The 14,165-nt window shown below is 45.9% G+C and overlaps 1 pseudogene; it reads right to left on the bottom strand.

The window, feature by feature from the left end:
• Positions 1 to 13,148: 13,148 nt before the first annotated feature.
• On the bottom strand, positions 13,149 to 13,278 carry LOC136637726 (5S ribosomal RNA; annotated as a pseudogene).
• Positions 13,279 to 14,165: the final 887 nt, after the last annotated feature.

The raw sequence follows: 14,165 nt of genomic DNA on the forward strand, positions 1-14,165 counted from the left end.
TTCACACTTCCACAACTGGACTTATGGCAGTGGATTACGAGATCCACTGCTATGGACACAGGATAGGATTGGACCATTGAACCAGAACCAAAAGGGTGCTTGGGATGGAGCCAGTTACCTACTGAACCCATAAGCCCTACACTGCACACACAAGTACATATTTACAGGGCATTTCTTTCTCTTTCCATGCGCATAGATGGTGCTTTACAGAGCAATCACGCATCTGAATTACTACAGATCTAAAATGGGCCAGCAGAGTGGTACAAAGATCAGGTCAAAGGCAACAAATGACTACTCATATTTTGGAAGTGATGGCTGAGAAACAAGCATATAGCCACGTCACAGTAGATATATTGTTTCTTCTTGAAATTTAACTGGCTACTGTTCAACTATTGGATGTAAGAAACCCTTGGTGATCCACAACATTTTGCCCAGAGATCTTCCACTTCCAGTCTACTCTCTGCCCTGTGTGAACTGATTGTACACTGTAAAACAGGGTCCTGAATTGTTTGCAATCTGTGAGAGCTCCATGGCAGGTGACTTGATATGAAGAGAGTTTCTTGAAGATAGAAAGTCTAAAAGCCCGTCTTGTAAGTGAATTCAGCCCTCTTTAAGAACACTTATAGCTTCAAAGGAAAAAAAGGAAAGGACTGCATTAGAAAACGGGAGAAAATGTTGTTTACTATTGTGGTAGACCTCATTTCTCCTCAATGTTTTGTGAATGCAACATTAATTTTTCAAATTAATTGAATTTTATTAAAATAGGGACATTTTTTGATCTGATTGTTGGCTTGTGAAAACCCTATTCTCCCATTGTAGCATGAATGCAACATGTTGTTCCGAATGTTCTGATGTCACTGGATTTTTGTTTGGGGGGGGAAGGGATACACCTCGTGGTTTGTACCCCTGATACAGATATCAAAAGAAAACCATAATATGTTACATTATGTTATGTTATAATGTGTAACATTATATGTTACACCCCGAGGAACAATGGGTTATAAATTCTGGGTTTCATCTCTCAATTCTGGCTACTGCAGTGTCCTCACTCCTTTCAAAAGGGTTTGCTTGGTAGAGCATCTCTGCTGAAATGAATGGAGACAGTGCAGCACTAGCAACAGAGGTGAACTGTGGCCACATCTCTCCAAGAGTCTCATTAAAACTGTTCCCCATGCCAGACATATTTTATTTTGTCTTTTATATTAGAGATGAAACATAATAATAATAATAATAATAATAATAATAATAATAATAATAATAATAATAATAATAAAGTACTGATCACAACAACCCTGAACTCTGAGAAAGTTCAGAACCGGATCCAGATTTGACAGCTGGGCTCCATCCCTTCATCTAAACATCTTTCAGGACTAAAACCAGTTGCAACAGACTGCAGAAATTGTTCAGCAGCACATTTTGTGTAGCTGCTTGTTCTTTCCTTTAATTATTCTCACTTAGTATTTGCCCTTTAATCTCTTTTTTTTTTCTCCCTGCAGTGATTAAAGACACCATTCCCTAATGCCCTGGTCTTTTATGTTCTATGCAGAAACATTCATTTCAGTGAAGGCTACACTCAGATGTCACTGACTCAGGACAGGTCCATACAATTATTTTTACCATATTATAGTGCAAGGGTGCCCAAATCCCGGCAGGGGGGCCACTTGCAGCCCTTGGAGACTCCCTATCCGGCCTGCAGGCAGCCCCCAGTTTCCAATGAGCCTCTGGCCATCCAGAAACTTGCTAGAGCCCGTGCTGGACCGACGCAACTGCTCTCAGAGAGAGGGCAACTGTTCGACCTCTCGCATGAGCTGCAGGTCAAGGGCTCCCTCCACTACTTGCTGCTTCATGTCTGTGATGCAGCAGCTGCAGCAAAGGAAAGGCCAGGGCCATTTATAGGCCTTGAGCTATTGCAAGACCTTAAGAACATAAGAACAGCCCCACTGGATCAGGCCATAGGCCCATCTAGTCCAGCTTCCTGTATCTCACAGTGGCCCACCAAAAGCCCCAGGGAACACACCAGATAACAAGAGACCTGCAAGGCCTCCTGGGAATTGTAGTTAAGAACATAAGAACAGCCCCACTGGATCAGGCCATAGGCCCATCTAGTCCAGCTTCCTGTATCTCACAGCGGCCCACCAAATGCTCCAGGGAGCACACCAGATAACAAGAGACCTCATCCTGGTGCCCTCCCCTGCATCTGGCATTCTGACATAACCCATTTCTAAAATCAGGAGGTTGTGCATACAAATCATGGCTTGTACCCCATAATGGATTTTTCCTCCAGAAACTTGTCCAATCCCCTTTTAAAGGCGTCTAGGCTAGATGCCAGCACCACATCCTGTGGCAAGGAGTTCCACAGACCGACCACACGCTGAGTAAAGAAATATTTTCTTTTGTCTGTCCTAACCCGCCCAACACTCAATTTTAGTGGATGTCCCCTGGTTCTGGTATTATGTGAGAGTGTAAAGAGCATCTCCCTATCCACTCTGTCCATTCCCTGCATAATTTTGTATGTCTCAATCATGTCCCCCCTCAAGCGTCTCTTTTCTAGGCTGAAGAGGCCCAAACGCCGTAGCCTATCCTCATAAAGAAGGTGCCCCAGCCCCGTAATCATCCTAGTCGTTCTCTTTTGCACCTTTTCCATTTCCACTATGTCTTTTTTGAGATGTGGCGACCAGAACTGGACACAATACTCCAGGTGTGGCCTTACCATAGATTTGTACAACGGCATTATAATACTAGCTGTTTTGTTTTCAATACCCTTCCTAATGATCCCAAGCATAGAATTGGCCTTCTTCACTGCCGCCGCACATTGGGTCGACACTTTCATCGACCTGTCCACCACCACCCCAAGATCTCTCTCCTGATCTGTCACAGACAGCTCAGAACCCATCAGCCTATATCTAAAGTTTTGATTTTTTTGCCCCAATGTGCATGACTTCACACTTACTGACATTGAAGCGCATCTGCCATTTTGCTGCCCATTCTGCCAGTCTGGAGAGATCTTTCTGGAGCTCCTCACAATCACTTCTGGTCTTTACCACTCGGAAAAGTTTGGTGTCGTCTGCAAACTTAGCCACTTCACTGCTCAACCCTGTCTCCAGGTCATTTATGAAGAGGTTGAAAAGCACCGGTCCCAGGACAGATCCTTGGGGCACACCGCTTTTCACCTCTCTCCATTGTGAAAATTGCCCATTGACACCCACTCTCTGCTTCCTAGCCTCCAACCAGTTCTCAATCCATGAGAGGACCTGTCCTCTAATTCACTGACTGTGGAGTTTTTTCAGTAGCCTTTGGTGAGGGACCATGTCAAACGCCTTCTGAAAGTCCAGATATATAATGTCCACGGGTTCTCCTGCATCCACATGCCTGTTGACCTTTTCAAAGAATTCTATAAGGTTGGTGAGGCAAGACTTACCCTTACAGAAGCCATGCTGACTCTCCCTCAGCAAGGCCTGTTCGTCTATGTGTTTTGAGATCCTATCTTTGATGAGGCATTCCACCACATTACCCGGTATGGATGTTAGGCTGACCGGCCTATAGTTTCCTGGGTTCCCCCTCTTTCCCTTTTTAAAAATAGGCGTGACATTTGCTATCCTCCAATCTTCTGGCACCATGGCCGTTTTGAGGGACAAGTTGCATACCTTAGTCAAGAGGTCTGCAACTTCATTCTTCAATTCCTTAATAATCCTTGGGTGGATGCCATCAGGGCCCGGTGACTTATTGATCTTTAATTTATCAATGAGGTCTGAAACATCTTCTCTTTTAACCTCTATCTGACTTAACTCCTCGGTCAGGAGGGGCCGTTCGGGCAGCGGTATCTGCCCGAGGTCTTCTGCCGTGAAGAGAGATGCAAAGAACTCATTTAATTTCTCTGCCATCTCTAAGTCTCCTTTTATCTCCCCTTTCCCTCCCTCACCATCCAGAGGGCCAACCGCTTCTCTGGCGGGTTTCCTGCTTCTAACATATTTGAAGAAGCTTTTATTATTCCCCTTAATGTTGCTGGCCATGTGTTCCTCATAGTCTCACTTGGCCTCCAGTATCACCTTCTTACATTTCTTTTGCCACAGTTTATTCATTCATTCAAATGAGTTCCATCTCTCATATATTAATTTATGTAAATTTATTCAGATGTAAATTAATTATTTTTTTCCCCGGCCCCCAACACAGTGTCAGAGAGATGATGTGGCTCTCCTGCGAAAAAGTTTGGACGCCCCTTTTATAGAGCATACAGGGAACAGCATTCACTTAGCTAGTGCTTCCTTGCATAGCTGTGTAGGTAAGGGAGGAGGGGTGTCCCTTCAAAACAAGTCCACTGTATCCACAAATTTGGGACCTGCAGATTTCACTACGCCATTGCCTCCAGAGGATTAGAGGCCCCTGAGACCCACAGATTTCATTATCTGCAGGTTTTGGTATCTGCGAGGGTTCCTGGAACAAAACCCCCACAGATAATGTGGGCCCACCTGTACAATCTGAACAACTCAAGTGTGGAATGCATCCTGTGTGAAGAATGTGCATGTACATTCAAATGAACTAAGTACACAGTACACAGACAGGCTTTGCACGTTGCGGAGGGGGCATGTCTTGCGCATGTTTTTCTTAAACAAGAGTGGGGAAAAATATAGCACATAGATGAATTCAGCTTAATGAATCTGAAGCTGAATTAAGACTGTTTAACCCTGAAGTTTAAAGTCCAGCTGAAATGTCTGCGTGACTTCCTCTTTGCCGACGATGCAGCTGTCACTACCCACTCTGCCAACGATCTCCAGCAGCTCATGGATCGTTTTAGCAAGGCCTGCCAAGACTTTGGACTGACGATCAGCCTGAAGAAAACACAGGTCATGGTTCAGGATGTGGACTCACCTCCCTGCATTACAATCTCTGCGCATGAACTGGAGGTTGTCCATGACTTTGTGTACCTTGGCTCAACGATCTCCGACACTCTTTCTCTGGATACCGAGCTAAACAAAGGCATCGGTAAAGCAGCTACCACATTTTCCAGACTCACAAAGAGAGTCTGGTCCAACAAGAAGCTGACGGAACATACCAAGATCCAGGTCTACAGAGCTTGCGTCCTGAGTACACTTCTGTACTGAAGCGAGTCATGGACTCTTCGTTCACAACAGGAGTGGAAACTGAACACTTTCCACATGTGCTGCCTCTGACGCATCCACGGTATCACCTGGCAGGACAAAGTTCCAAATAACACAGTCCTGGAACGTGCTGGAATCCCTAGCATGTATGCACTACTGAAACAGAGACGCCTGCGTTGGCTCGGTCATGTCGAGAGAATGGATGATGGCCGGATCCCAAAGGATCTCCTCTATGGAGAACTCGTGCAAGGAAAGCGCCCTACAGGTAGACCACAGCTGCGATACAAGGACATCTGCAAGAGGGATCTGAAGGCCTTAGGGATGGACCTCAACAAGTGGGAAACCCTGGCCTCTGAGCGGCCCGCTTGGAGGCAGGCTGTGCAGCATGGCCTTTCCCAGTTTGAAGAGACACTTGGCCAACAGTCTGAGGCTAAGAGGCAAAGAAGGAAGGCCCATAGCCAGGGAGACAGACCAGGGACAGACTGCACTTGCTCCCAGTGTGGAAGGGATTGTCACTCCCGAATTGGCCTTTTCAGCCACACTAGACGCTGTTCCAGAACCACCATTCAGAGCGCGATACCAGAGTCTTTTGAGACTGAAGGTTGCCAACAACGAAGGAGAGTGGTGTATGCAAGACAACCACCGCATCTGTCAAAACTAATAATGTATTTACCATGACTTAACAGGTCAGATGGGCTTGGCTTTGCCCTCTTTCGGATTTGCATCATCAGCAGGCTCGGTTTTGCCCATCCTCTGTTCTCGGGGTTCTTCCATCACAGACAGTCGCTTTGCTTCAATCATAACGGCCTGCTTTTTTCTTTGCGGCGTATTCGTTTGCATGGTTTGGGTGCTATTATGAGAGGGAAAGAAGGCGAGAGAGATGGATGGTTTGTATACAAGTTGTAGGTTGGAAATTTTTTTTATTATTATCATCATCATTTTGCTGAAAAAAATGGGGAGGAGATATTAGGCTTTGAGCAATAAATAGTATATTCCCAGACACTAAAAACAGCATCTGTCTTGTATAGGGGATGGAGGCAATTGTGCTTTGCGACACAATGAACCTCCTTAAGATTTTATGTATCACTGCACCTTTTAAGCAGCCGTGCACTTTTTCATTGATCTTTCAATTTCGTTTTGATTTAAAATGCAGATCTTTCCCGCCATTGGAAATCTTCATATTTTCTTATGTGTAAATGCGGAGGGTGGGAGAGAGAGAAAATCCATTTCAGACACATGCAGCCCCATAAATTACTTTCTGTGGTTGAAACAGTATTCGCTTATGTCATGGGTTGAACATCCCCCTTTATTAGAATGCTATTTATTGCCACCAGCTGCAGTGCTTAGCTAAGAAAGTTCTTGACACCACTGATTGCTTTTCAGCACCAATGCTTCCGGCTGCTAACAGGGGCTTCTATTTCCAAATGCAGCCACCCCTTGTGAGCCCTTCCTTCTGGTGCACAGATACCTCTTGTCATTGTCACTGAGTGGCGTAGGTGGGGGATGGGGCCGAAGCTACTATTCCTGTATGATTGCTTGGACTGTAAATCTCCCAGGCCCACGGGATTTCTTGCTAAAATCTCACCATCATACAAGCCACCAGACGTGTCCAAGAATACCATGTAGGCAATACCCACTTGCATTTCTTTTCTTTCCTCCAAGACGAAGATCTGATTGCAGCTTAAAAGCAAAGGGGCACCTCACCTAAGAAGCAAACTACACAGAGGAAGGACCTAATCGCTGGACAAGCACTCACTGGCCCCGACTGCATTTGCAAGGCAAGGGGAGCTAGACAAAAGTAATTACTCTCCTTCTGTCAATGGCTGTTATTATTCTTGCATGAACAGTTAGCACTGCTCTTTTTTCGCCTGCCTTTGCCTGTCAAATTCAGGGAGACCAAGCAGGAATGAAGCAAAAGTGTGTGTGGGGAGGGGGGCGCGAGTGAGCACATTTCATACTAGATACTTGTGACCCCCTCTGAGTAAGTCTTCCAAGCAGGCTCCGTATGGACCTCCATGGGCAAATCCTGTTATTTTATTGTTACAATTTCTGCAGAAATATCTGGCCTTTGAAAACCTCCCCCTACCCTTAGGATCACAGTACACATTTGGGCTATGTGGTTAAAATCATTGATGCCCTCTATTATTCTTTATTTGGGAATACAGGTCCAGCCTATTTATACACGTATTTTTAATACACGGATTTGACTCAAAACGAATGGCCCCTGCAAATGAGAAGGAATGTGCTGATCCCTGGTGAAGGGGGAAATGCACTCCTTTAAAATCAGTTTAAAATCTGAACAGTCCTTTAACAATAGCCTCCTAATGAGAGAGAGAGAGAGAGAGAGAGAGAGAGAGAGAGAGGGCAGCTGGCTGATAATCCATCAATCCTTCTCTCTCCAGCAGACCCCTCCCTTCCCCCTGAGCACATGAAAGAAAGGTGATCACTTTGCATTGGTGAAGGGAGGGGCTGAGTGAAGCTTTCTAAGCTCTTGGAGGAGGACTGGTTGATGGATTGTCATCTTAATGATTCTTATCTTAGAGTCAAAAGGTCAGCAAGGCTGTTTTTAAAACAGGGGAGCAAAGAAACTTTGTTTTTTAAATTGATTTGCTATAGTGCGCTTTTTGCCATCCAGTGCTTGGAACGGAACCCACGCAAATAATTAGTCTCAACCTGTACTGCTCCCCTCCTGACTTCTGGGAAGTCTCGGGCTTCCCCACCCTCCTATTGCCTTTTCAAGGCATAAAATGTCACTTCCAGTTTTCAACCAAAAACCAGAAGTGGTGTTTTTCAACCCGTAATCATCATTCTGAGCCCGGCAGAGGCCTTGGGCAGATGCACAAGGCTCAGAAGGGATTCAGAAGACCCTCCAGAAGTGAGGGGAGCAGCACTCCCCCCACCTCCAGAAGAAACGCATATCTGCAGTTTCATTTTATCGCAGAGTGTTCCAGAACTGAACCCCCCACGGATACAGGGGCATGCCTGTGTAGCAATTAACAACAACAACAACAACAGTATTTATATACCGCTTTTCAACAAAAGTTCACAAAGTGGTATATAAATCATTCATCCAGTTCCTTGTTTCAAAAATTCCTAGTTGAAACTGAATTTGTAGCTTGTTCAGTCCTCATCTTGCAAGACAACCTGACCCAAAGCTCAGAAAAAAGCATAAGACCAGCCCCACTGGATCAGGCCATAGGCCCATCTAGTCCAGCTTCCTGTATCTCACAGCAGCCCACCAAATGCCCCAGAGAGCACACAAGACAAGAGACCTGCATCCTGGTGCCCTCCCTTGCATCTGGCATTCTGACGTAGCCCATTTCTGAAATCAGGCGGTTGCACATACACATCATGGCTTGTAACCTGTGATGGATTTTTCCTCCAGAAATTTGTCCAATCCCCTTTTAAAGGCATCTAGGCAAGATGCCATCACCACATCTTGTGGCAAGCAGTTCCCATTTTACATGAGTACCTACTCTCTAACCTACTACTCTGCCAAAGAATTCCAAAGAGCTGGAGACAACATTTGTTATATATCAAACTTTGTTTCACATAGCAGCTTTAAACTAACAAAACAGAAAAATGGGGGCTTAAAAACAATCTGTGCATTATATTGGGAACACAGTGATCAATAGTGATATAGCTATAATCAACTTTGATCAATGATTTATTGATCGCTGGAAGAAGATGAGAAAAATTATACATCTGCTGAACACTGGGTTTTTTTTTGGGGGGGGGGGAAACCCCAGCTGAACAATTGAGATATGCTAAACAATTTGCCTAAAACATTGTCGAATGAACACTGGAATTTAAACATACTTGTATAATTGATTGATTTGCAAAAAGGAACCAATGAGATGAAACACAAGGATTACAGTTGACATAAGAACATAAGAAGAGCCCTTCTGGATTAGGCTGAAGGTCCATCTAGTCCAGCTTCCTGTATCTCACAGCGGCCCACCAAATGCCCCAGGGAGCACACATGACAACAGACACAACCTGCATCCCAGTGCCTTCCCCTGTATCTGGCAATCAGAGGCAGCCTGCCTCTCAAACCAAGAGCTTGCACATACCTACTATGACTTATAACCTGCAATGAACTTTTCCTCCAGAAATTTGTCCAATCCCCTCTTAAAGGCATCCAGGCAAGATGCCATCACTACTTCCTGTGGCAAAGAGTTCCACAAACTAATTACACGCTGGGTAAAGAAATATTTTCTTCTGTCTGTCGTAACTCTCCCAACACTCAACATTCGTGGATGTTCCCTGGTTCTGGTGTTATGTGAGAGGGAAAAGATGGTCTCTCTAACTAATCTGTCCATCCCCTGCATGATTTTGTCTGTCTCAGTCATGTCCCCCCTCAGGCGCCTCTTTTCTAGAGTGAAGAGGCCCAAACGTTGTAGCCTTTCCTCATAGGGAAGATGCCCCAGCCCAGTAACCATTTTGCTTACTCTCTTTTACACCTTTTCAATTTCCACTACATCCTTTTTGAGATGTGGCAACCAGAACTGGATGAAATACTCCAGGTGTGGCCGTACCATTGATTTGTACAACGGCATTACAATACTAGCTGTCTTATTCTCAATGCCTTTCCTAATGATCCCAAGCATAGAATTGGCCTTCTTCACTGCCGCCGCACATTGGGTCGACACTTTCATTGACCTGTCCACAAGGACCCCAACATCTCTCTCCTGATCTGTCTCAGACACCTCAGAACCCATTAGCCTATATGTAAAGTTTTGATTCTTTGCACCAATGTGCATGACTTTACACTTGCATTGAAACCCATCTTCCATTTTGCTGCCCATTCTGGCAGTTTGGAGAGATCCTTCTGGAGCTCCTCACAATCACTTCTGGTCTTCACCACTCGGAAAAGTTTGGTGCCATCTGCTAACTTGGCCACCTCGCTGCTTAGCCCTGCTTCCAGGTAATTTACAAACAGGTTGAAAAGTACAGGTCCCAGGACAGATCCCTGGGGCACTCCACTTTCCACCTCTCTCCATTGTGAAAATTGCCCATTGACACCCACTCTCTGCTTCCTGGACCTCAACCAGTTCCTAATCCAGGAGAGGACCTGCCCTCTAATTCCCTGACTGTGGTGTTTTCTCAGCAGCCTTTGGTGAGGGACCGTGTCAAACGCCTTCTGTATTGGCAACCTTCAGTCTCGAAAGACTATGGTATCGCGCTCTGAAAGGTGGTTCTGGCACAGCGTCTAGTGTGGCTGAAAAGGCCAATCCGGGAGTGACAATCCCTTCCACACCGGGAGCAAGTGCAGTCTGTCCCTGGTCTGTCTCCCTGGCTACGGGCCTTCCTTCTTTGCCTCTTAGCCTCAGACTGTTGGCAAAGTGTCTCTTCAAACTGGGAAAGGCCATGCTGCACAGCCTGCCTCCAAGCGGGCCGCTCAGAGGCCAGGGTTTCCCACTTGTTGAGGTCCATCCCTAAGGCCTTCAGATCCCTCTTGCAGATGTCCTTGTATCGCAGCTGTGGTCTACCTGTAGGGCGCTTTCCTTGCACGAGTTCTCCATAGAGGAGATCCTTTGGGATCCGGCCATCATCCATTCTCACGACATGACCAAGCCTACGCAGGCGTCTCTGTTTCAGCAGTGAATACCTGCTAGGGATTCCAGCACGTTCCAGGACTGTGTTGTTTGGAACTTTGTCCTGCCAGGTGATGCCGAGGATGCGTCGGAGGCAGCGCATGTGAAAAGCGCTCAGTTTCCTCTCCTGTTGTGGGCGAAGAGTCCATGACTCGCTGCAGTACAGAAGTGTACTCAGGACGCAAGCTCTGTAGACCTGGATCTTGGTATGTTCCGTCAGCTTCTTGTTGGACCAGACTCTCTTTGTGAGTCTGGAAAACGTGGTAGCTGCTTTACCAATGCGCCTGTTTAGCTCGGCATCGAGAGAATGAGTGTCGGAGATCGTTGAGCCAAGGTACACAAAGTCATGGACAACCTCCAGTTCATGCTCAGAGATTGTAATGCAGGGAGGTGAGTCCACATCCTGAACCATGACCTGTGTTTTCTTCAGGCTGATTGAAAGTCCAGATATATAAGAACATAAGAACAGCCCCACTGGATCAGACCATAGGCCCATCTAGTCCAGCTTCCTGTATCTCACAGCAGCCCACCAAATGCCCCCAGGGAGCACACCAGATAACAAGAGACCTACATTCTGGTGCCCTCCCTTGCATCTGGCATTCTGACATAGCCCATTTGTAAAATCAGGAGGTTGCACATACACATCATGGCTTGTAACCCGTAATGGATTTTCCTCCAGAAACTGTCCAATCCCCTTGTCCATCCAGACCAGATGCCGTCACCACATCCTGTGGCAAGGGGTTCCACAGACTGACCACACGCTGAGTAAAGAAATATTTTCTTTTGTCTGTCCTAACTCTCCCAACACTCAATTTTAGTGGATGTCCCCTGGTTCTGGTGTTATGTGAGAGTGTAAAGAGCATCTCTCTATCTACTCTGTCCATCCCCTGCATAATTTTGTATGTCTCAATCATGTTCCCCCTCAGGCGCCTCTTTTCTAGGCTGAAGAGGCCTAAACGCCGTAGCCTTTCCTCATAAGGAAGGTGCCCCAGCCCCGTAATCATCTTAGTCGCTCTATTTTGCACCTTTTCCATTTCCACTATGTCTTTTTTGAGATGCGGCAACCAGAACTGGACTGAGATGCGGTGACCAGAACTCAAAACAGACATTCTTGGAGGGGGCACACCCTAGAAACCAAAATTCTGGAAATCGTGGCTTTTAGGAATAATAGCATCATGTTATATACCATTTGATAGCACTGCGAAACTTAGTGCTTTGCACCCCCTCGAGCTACGCCACTGGGCATCATAATGAAAAGGAGATAGTAATTCCCTGAACCAATGCACAGTATAAGGGCACCGTTTCTGTTTTGTTTGTTTAAATGCCATACTTCAATGAAAGTATATCCATGTGCGATTCTTCTCTTAAGGGAGCATCATCACTTGTGCACTGTGACCTCAAGATCCTGCTCAACAGTGCTACACCTTTAATTTGGAACTTTGGTGCATCAACAAACAAGCTTCTGGCACAACTGCTCTTCTCATCTTCATGACAGCAGATTCAGAAACTGTTTTCAAAGGCGCCAGTGAAGGTGCATGGTTGCTACTGCCTAAGATATAGTAGGATGATTGCAAGACCTTTTAAACCAGGCCTGCATAACTTGTGATCCATGAAGGCAAGTGCCAGACATGCACAGTGAGCTCGATCAACAGCCTCCTTTAGCTGCGTGGCAGGTTCCAAACACAAGTCACCGCTCAAGTGCTTTCCAGGCCACGATCCATGGCTAATGAGTCCTGTTTGGCTTGACGGGTCACCAGTTGCACAAATAGGTTGGCAACCTTCAGTCTCGAAAGACTATGGTATAAGCCTACAGCACCCGGTATTCCCAGGTGGTCTCCCATCCAAGTACTAACCAGGCCTGACCCTGCTTAGCTTCTGAGATCAGATGAGATCGGGAGATGTTGGCATCCTTCAGTCTCGGAAGACTATGGTGACACACTCTGAATGGTGGTTCTGGAACAGAGTGTCCTCTCCAGTGCGCGAAGCCTGGGTAAAGTAGGTATGGAGGATAGGCTGTTACCCATGCAGCAAATCCCCCCTCTCCATGTCGCTGAAATGGTCCAATGGAAAGGCAGAGGCCAATACGGTTGGTTCCAGCAGCGTCGCAGGAGTTGCCAGAACGTGACTGTGTTCAGCCATGAACTACCTCAGGGACTCCGGCTCCGGATTTTGCCTCGAGGTTGACTCCTGAAGCCTTTTCCATAACTGGATGTAGCCACAAGGCAGTGGAGGTTTGGGATCAGAGTTTTCCTTCTGTCAGATGAGCTGCCTTCCCAGGCTGACGAGTCCCATCTACCCGGTGGCTGTTTAGTTGCCTCTTACGACAAGTACAGCCAAACTGAGGGCCTATTCTTATCCCCAGCCCCCAGGGGAAAATCGGGAGATAGTGATCGGGAGATAGTGTTCAGTATAGGGAGATGGTTGGCAACCTTCACTCTCAAAAGTCTATGGTATAAGCCTACAACACCTGGTATTCCCAGGCGGTCTCCCATCCAAGTACTAACCAGGCCTGACCCTGCTTAGCTTCCGAGATCAGATGAGATCGGACATGTGCAGGTTCAGGGCAAACAAGTCTGGCTCAAAAGGATCTGTTTACGAGTGGTCTGTATCCAGAGCCAGGCGGTTTGAGAAATATAAAGAGGAGCGCTGGAGAAGATGCCAGTGCAACATAATCCTATACAATCTTTCACTCCCTTTGTCCGCACAATATCGGTGGAGTAAGTGACCAGAGAGTCTGGTCTGCAGGAATGTAGGTTTCTCAGTGCAACATATTTACATTTACCATGTACAAAGTGGCACAACACTCTGCTCAAAACCAGATCTTCTGTGGTTTGAGGGTGTTTATTGTTTATTATTGTATGACTATGAAAATCCCAGTCTCATGACAGGAGGTGCTGTACTGTTCCTGCTCTTGCTCAGGGTTACCAGTATATTGTTGATTGAACCAGTAATACATTAACATGAGGGTCCGAAATGCCAGTGAATCCAATGGACTGCAGTGTTCTGTTCCTGATGACCAATGGGATCTTTGCTTTGACCCTGACACCAAATTCCCACCAACCCAATTGCCTCTGACCGACTTGGGAGACTATTATGTTCTCAATCAAAAGTTGTCTTTATCTTAATGTCATGTTCTGCCACTGCTCTGTCTATTCTGCTTCTGATTGCACTATAACATTTTATCGTCTTTATCAATGTTAATAATATGCACATTCTATTTCTCCTTTAAAACAAGTTTGAGGCTACATCAGAGTCTCAATTTTTGCTCTTATGCTATGGATACCATGAGTTCATAGCACTTGTCTGGACACTTGTAGTCCAGACACTTGTCCTAGGTACATGTCTGGTTGAGCTCAGTACACCAGATTTTCACTTGTACTGAAAAATGTGGTTATTTTAAGCATTGCTTAAATGATTTTTGTTTGTGTAGCATGGAACAGCAGAATACTTATTCATGAATTTGCTAGGGAGT

The sequence above is a fragment of the Tiliqua scincoides genome, chromosome 1 (assembly GCF_035046505.1).
Source record: "Tiliqua scincoides isolate rTilSci1 chromosome 1, rTilSci1.hap2, whole genome shotgun sequence".
NCBI lineage: Eukaryota > Metazoa > Chordata > Lepidosauria > Squamata > Scincidae > Tiliqua > Tiliqua scincoides.